Source organism: Phaeoacremonium minimum, assembly GCF_000392275.1.
Source record: "Phaeoacremonium minimum UCRPA7 unplaced genomic scaffold PA7_03_scaffold_610, whole genome shotgun sequence".
Lineage (NCBI taxonomy): Eukaryota > Fungi > Ascomycota > Sordariomycetes > Togniniales > Togniniaceae > Phaeoacremonium > Phaeoacremonium minimum.
The window spans coordinates 477,402-484,088 of NW_006921512.1; positions in this window are offsets into that span (position 1 = coordinate 477,402).

The following is a 6,687-nucleotide window of genomic DNA, read 5'->3' on the forward strand; positions in this document are numbered from 1 at the left end:
TCAATACAATTTCATATAGGCGAGGAGAGGCATTGCCATGTAATTCGAGATCGTTGTTCCCAAAATCTGTAATCCTCGAATGGCAATTAGTCGCTCAAAGCCATCTGAACTAGCACGAGTCTGCAATCTCTCTCAGTCTGAGATACCTACACTGAGACGGGCAGGATACCCTAACTCTCTGACCGCTACATACATTACATTCCGTTTTTGATGGATATCTCATACCTTGTCATGGTCTTCGAGTATGGTTTCAATTAACTCATGCCATTTGCTGAAGCTCTGTACTAGGATTGTTAATTCAAATTCACTGATTACGCGTCACGCCTTTGACAATGCTACTAGGTCCTGCTATTACCGTTTCGGGAATATGGTAATGTTCTGGTTGCTTCACAGTTGTTCTAGTCAGAATGTCAGAACTTATTTGTGGCTTTCTTCGGGCCGGACTGTCAAGTATAGCCGAACGTCAGCACAGCGTGATCACCCTGTCATTCATCATATTGCCGTCTCACCATGCCTTCGGAGCCGCCATATATTTCTCTTGTTCGGGCCGGTGTCACATCCGTCCGCCTTTTCGCGACCGAGGGTGCCATATGGCTTGAAAAAAATGCTCTAAATCTGCCGTCATCGTCGTCATTACACATTACGTCTACAGGAGTAGTATGACTATGTTCTACAAAATACGTGTTTTGGCATCAGCCCCCACCACGACTGGCGGCGGGTTGCGGCCGCCATATCCTTGTTGACAAGCCAATTCAGTACTGCTTCTCGATGATCATTCAGTAACATACCCGACCACAACTGCCGTGAAATTTTGAAGCCTGGTATATTGTATTACCAATCTGTCAGCTGCAGAAAGCCCACAATCTATTGCAGAAAAGACTGGATCCATCATCAGCGTTTCCTCTGGGGCTCTCAGAATTCGCTCTCGGTCATCAACCGTAAGCCCGCATTAGAATAAGACTAGAAGCTTTCGTCTGACAGCCTACACTACAAGTGGAGCTGCACGAGCAGCGACGTCAGCTACATCAAGTGTCTATCATCGCGAAAGCTCCGTGCACCCGCTAGATTGGGAGTGGACTGAAGAGCGGATCAGGGGCGGAAAGTCATTGCTAGGGGGCCGATGGCTCCATTACGCTAACTTGTGCGAAGTACTCAAGCAGATTGAACCATCGTAACTCATTAACCAGGTTGCAACAACCAAGTCGACTAATCAACGATTGAGCGGCATTGTACCATCATGAAGCCTAATGTCAATCACCCATGATGCTGCTTACTTGGTGATGAAACGCATAGAAAACGTCCTTACCTAGAACGTACTTAGGGGACGTCAAATCAAAGTGAAATCGGAGACAGATCCAGATGCAGTTTAGCAACCGATCGGATGGTATGAACGGAACCGTGACATCGACTCCAGACTGCTAGCCCAGTGAAACCCAAAGGAAATTAGTGAGGCACTTGACAAGGCTGTTTCGGTAGCCCGGGAACCTCATCTACCCTTGACCCTGGAGGGGTTAAAGCTTGGCCTACTACCCTTGGCAGTGGAGAAATGGCATCCCATGGCGTATGCGGAGGGTCTCTTTCGGTAGTGCCAACGGAGATCAAAGTCCTTAAGCCCGGACTTTTAGAGCAGGATCAGGAGACGGTGTGAGAGATTGCCAGATTTGAAGGCCTGCCCCCTATTTTCTACCAAGTACATGTCGATGGCAGCCATGAGGCCGGACGTGGCTGTGTGCGACATTAAAACGAGCCAATACTACGATTGCCAATGACCCGCAAGGAGGGACGGAATCATCCCGTGCGTCATGGGGTTGGGTAAGCCGTAGGGCAGACAATTTGGTAATGAGAACAACGACAAGTTCCACCACTATCTTGAAACAGAATTGGATTGACTTTCTATGCCTCGGCAAGACCCCACCGAATTCGATCCTCCACAGCACTAATCGTAGAATGTGGATAGGGCAAACTGCGCGATTGTTCTTCAACCAAGGCTAACCTTGCTACGGTTCAGCCTGGAAAGCTCGGTGGTTGACCGAGAGTCGGTGGATGTCACCAGCTAGCCTTGCAGCGACTTCGTCATCCCAGAACCCGGTTAGTTAGTCTATATGGCGGGTTCTCGATTTGGCTTCTCGATTTTGGAAAAGGTATCCGCGCCAGTAGCAACATTGTATCCTTCGTATCAGGCAATCACTACAGAGTATCATTGATGCCTATGCGGCACAGGATAAGCAGATAGGATTGTCGGAAACAGTGGAGTATGATCAAGGTCGTAGAGCTCCTTGTTCTGGTTCAGGTCCAAGGATCCACGCCGTGCCCCTGGCTTGCCCGCGTAAGCACCGAGCACCAGCGCCCCTCCCGTCGTCCGTGCCGTGCAATCTACGCCGAGACGGAGGCTGCCCTGAGACGGTCGGACGAGCCACGGCACGACCTGTGCGGTTGATGCACGACGGTGCGGCATTTGGTTTCGGCTTCAGAATGGTGTATTTGGCCGATTGGGCTCCGGCGCACCTCAGGTTCGGGCAGGGCACGTTACAGAGGCGCGCGCAAGAGACTGACTCGGGCCACTCGGCACCCTGATGCGCTGCTAAGTTACCCAACTGCGACGATTTCAGGGGTTGCAGATCGGTGCTGACCAACTGAACAGCGAGGTTGATGCGCTCGCCACCGGACCATCTCGGCATAATTAACATGCGACCATGCGACTTGTCTCTGGCTGCCGGACATCACTGACAGATCGAGACGTTTGGTGTGCGGCACAGGGAGAAGCAGCGCTGAATTTAGTTCCTACTATGAGGACTACCAAAAAATTTCGCACATAGTCCTTCGTTGATTGGGCTAGTTCATGAAGGGGAAAAAATCGATACAGCGAACAAGCGTAGATCAAGAACCAAAACTACCAATGGGAGGAACAAACACAACGACTAGAAGGCATCAATCGGCACTGAAATGCCAGGTTAGAACAGCCGGAAATTGAGTGCTGACAGCAACGTGCCAATGACGCATATAAGGCCGAAAGGCAGCGGAAGTAGGCCAGCCAGGAGATCGCCGAGACAATAAATTGTCACCCCAGATCCCCATTTGGGCAGAATTCTAGAAATCTTCTGCCGACCTTCCAAATGAGGAAGCTGCTTGGAACACAGGTGATGATGCAGCGCCGAACCCTCGCCGTAAATCCTTTTCAGGATCGTCAGAGTGTCCGTGTGGCCCTGGGCTGGAATGCAAGTCTGACTAAGAGCCGATACTGAGCGAAGTGCAATCACGGATGCATCGGCGACCTGGAACTTATACGACAGGAATAGCGGAATGAGTGAGGCGGTAGGGCGGAAGTCCACAAAAGGGGTAACACGGGGAAACAAGATTCAATAATAGCACTCAGTCCCTGTTTCGACCTGTCATGAAACAGTCTATACGGGAGACTCGGGGGAACAAGTACGCTACATCAGTCATTGTACAGGAACTTTCGGGGATGAAGCCAGATAGAGTTGAGATAATCTATTAGTCTTGGCCAGTAGGTGTGCAAGGGCAGCATTGCCCTGAATCAGACATATCTTGGGAATATAGAACCCAGGAGCCAGGGCCGAAAGGGGGAAAACGTTCCACGCGGGCGGCAATCTTGCTTGGACGGCGTGAGGTTATCGCCACCGCATGGCACCAACGAGCGGGCCGGTGCCTGCACATGGCAGTCCCGTCATGTAATTCGTTGCAGTCGCCCCATCAGGCGATACGCCAACCTCGGCAGAGAGCCCTAAGGTCCACTTACCTCTAGTTGCATCCGGGGCGATGGAACGCGACCGCACGCTACACTGGACCCCGAAAATGCGTGTAAAGCCAACCATAGGGCTCCATAGCAAGACCGAAGACCCGGAGCGCTGGAGTGCTTGGCAGCCAACGCCGGAAGCGAGAAATCCCCAGTCGCGATGCGAGCCGGCGATTTCGCCGCCTAATAGGACCGGAAGATGAGGTTGCCGGTGATGCAGTCTGTGCCGCATCTCATTCCATGCGGCGGTGAAGCTGCATTGCCGTCGACGTCAGTGGTGTCGGCCTCATGTACGGCATTTCATGATATTCAAATCTTGGCGCTGCAGGATTTCGGGCTTTGAACGGCACGGGATATGTTACCAGGCGATCCTGAGTGTCTATCCAGCATCCAAACAGCAACTCGTACCGGCTTGCCACATCTTCCTGGGCTTATTTGTTTGAATAATCAGGATTGTTTCAACGGTGTGACAGTACCGCAAAGTACGGCACGCTTCCGGGTCAAAACCGGCCGAAAGCATTGCTTCCAAAGATCAAATCATATATGATGTAGCATAGCCTAAAAACAGGACAGTCAGCCGTGTCTGCCCACCGTGGTCCAATACTGACGACAGAAAAAGAAGGTTTAAGTTCTGACCGCCTTGTTTCCGCAAGAGCAGCTTCACTCCGGCATGCAGGGATATATATAGGCTATGGAGTGCTGTCCTAGTGGTGGTTCGCATGCAGGCTGGGGGAGGACAGCCAAGACAAGCTGCCCGTAATATCGAGGACTTGGATCTCTGGCCTCTTAATGGTCTCTTTACGAGTCTCGAACCGCATCGATGCCGCTTTTGGGAGGTCAAGAAACAACTTCGATGTTTGGAGTGTGAGAATTTGGACAGATGTGGGGGTTGACAATGAGTGGGTGTGGATGAGCAAACTTAACTGGCAATATGTCGACACTTTGTGACATATGCAAGAGTTACCAATTGGACTTCGACAAGGACTAATTGAGAGAGATATGTGTGTCCAAACTTACTGCGTTGATCGCTCTGGAATTTACCTACGACCAAATGATATCTCGCGGCATGCGTGCGTACAGCGCAATGTAGTTGCAAAGCCCTGTCGCACGCTATCAGGGGTCTGGACCATCTGGCAGGTTAGGATGCTACATGGTTATGAAGGTATCGACTGCTGCAGCCTGGTGTTCACCAGGGATCTTTTTGCCTGCTCGATTCGACTGTGCCGCATCGGACTCCGTAAACCCTCGGTCAATGCGAGGCTGCAGGGGATGACATCTATCGGAGGGCTCGGGCCTCGATGATTTGCCAGTGTTTGGCCGTCATATTCCTCTGCACGACGCCAGAATAGGCAGTGAAATCGCGTACTGCAGTGTGTAGACGGCGACTTGGTTCGCTCTGGACTCAATGGCTTCAGCCCTGTAGGGAAACGGAAGGGTGGTAACGGCCGCACATATTGAACTGCCCACCCACCCCGGAACAGCCTATTTGGTTCATGCCGAAGGCGCGGGGTTGCAGCGATGACTCCCACTGGCATCCTCGATAGGGGAAGAGACTAGTATGAGACACAGAGCACAGCGAGATGGGCTTATTTTTCATGATACGGCTGACCGCGGCATGACGACCATATCAACAGGCTATTTGTCCTTCGTCTACAGGAGATTCGTCACACACCACCACAATCATGGACGGCCACCCTTAATCGAGGAACAAACTGCGAGATGTGGGGCGTTGATGCATATTGTGTGAAGATAACCTTGGTTATGGGAGTTTGATCTTACTTCTCTCTTGATCATGTACCACTACGACGGTGCCTCTAGTGTGTCGACAGTTGCCTCCACTGGCGGCGGAACACGCCCATCTGGAACTTGTGTGACCGTAACAATGCCACGACGTCTGTATCAAGACTGAGATGTGATAAATCGGATAAACGCCCAAACGTCGCAGCCACCTCCTTAGAACAGCCACGTTCGTTCGCCTTACCTCAAGCAGAGTCAGTGTGACGGAATCAATATTCCGGGAGATGAGACTGTAACGCCTCGACATCTGAGGTGCGAGATGCGAGGACGAGACGGGATGTGATTCCTGGGACGAAAGCAGCCTGGCCGTCGGAACAGACCCGCTGTAGCGGCATATCCACCATCATGTCTGGCAGCACCTGCGGAGTTCGTCATCGGACTTTGGTCAGGCAGTTTAGGTGTCCAAGTCCTTCCTTGGTATCAGCATTATGTTGATTAGTTGCCAAACTTGTGTTCCTTGGCAGACTAGTTTAACTCAAGAGGGATCTGCGAAGACTGTATCCGTTTTGATGGTGCGGAACTAGTTCGTCTGCCTTATTGACTTGACTGTGATCACACCGGCTGGCTTGGTGAACTCGCTGAAACGTCAGATGGCGTTCTGAGCTGAATGAGCTATGAGCAGTCTGCGACCAATAGCCCCTGTAACAGAGCGGGGACCCAGCGATCTGACCACAGAGGCTACTGCCCGGCTAACCTCGCTGTAAAAGGACGCTGCATATGAACCCCAGTGCGGTGACCAGCTAACTCCTACAGTAGGCGAGCCGGCTCCCCTGCTATTCTGCGCGGTGACTGTAGCATTTGACCTGAGTGGGATAGCAAGGGCGGATGCTGGCCTCCCGGGAGACTGTTAGATTCACATCAGTCTCCGTGCCACACCTGGCACACGGCGTAGTGCAGTATCACGGTCGCCGGTCTCATCGTCCCATCACCTCTATCAATTAGTTGCAAATGAAGTGTATCCGCCGACCCATTTCTATAGCCTCCCTGAATGCGCCCTAGGTGACCACTGGTTGTGATTCTAGCTTGTAGCACCGAACGCAGCCTGCTGTTGTGCCGCTATTGCTCTATGTTGCCTTCTGATAAATGATAGGCACACCAATATAGCAACACAATAACAAACGCATGAATCGTAATTC